Source organism: Buceros rhinoceros, unplaced genomic scaffold (assembly GCF_000710305.1).
Source record: "Buceros rhinoceros silvestris isolate BGI_N320 unplaced genomic scaffold, ASM71030v1 scaffold21431, whole genome shotgun sequence".
In the NCBI taxonomy this organism is placed as follows: Eukaryota; Metazoa; Chordata; class Aves; order Bucerotiformes; family Bucerotidae; genus Buceros; species Buceros rhinoceros.
This window is the reverse complement of record NW_010393951.1, coordinates 1,859-2,279: the sequence shown is the minus strand read 5'-3', so window position 1 is coordinate 2,279 and position 421 is coordinate 1,859.

Here is a 421-nt window from a genome sequence, read left to right as displayed (position 1 = left end):
GTGTGGGCGTGGCTGGGTGGGCCAGCCGCTGCCTCTCGCCGCCCGCTTCTGTCCGAGTTGGATTTCAGCAGCTTCTCGTCGTCCCTGTGCAGAGGCTCAGAGGGGAGCACGCACCCAGAGCTCCTGGGGTTTTTAATGACCAGGGACCAGAGGACTCCAGCTCCGCACGTCCCGGAGCAGTTCTGCACCGCCAGAGCGGGGGGGTCTCCAGAAGGAGCCGTACGTGCCCTGACCTGCTGTCGGACAGGTTTTCCCTCCTGGCTCTGCTGCGGAGAGGCTACGGACAGTCCTTCCCTCAACTGTCGGATGAGCGAGGACTGTCCGTGTGCACACGCTGACCAAGAGCCCAGTCCTGGCCTCGCTGAGCCCGGCCCTGCTGATTTCACACCTGAACCCGGGGACGCTCTGCTCCCCGGAGGCT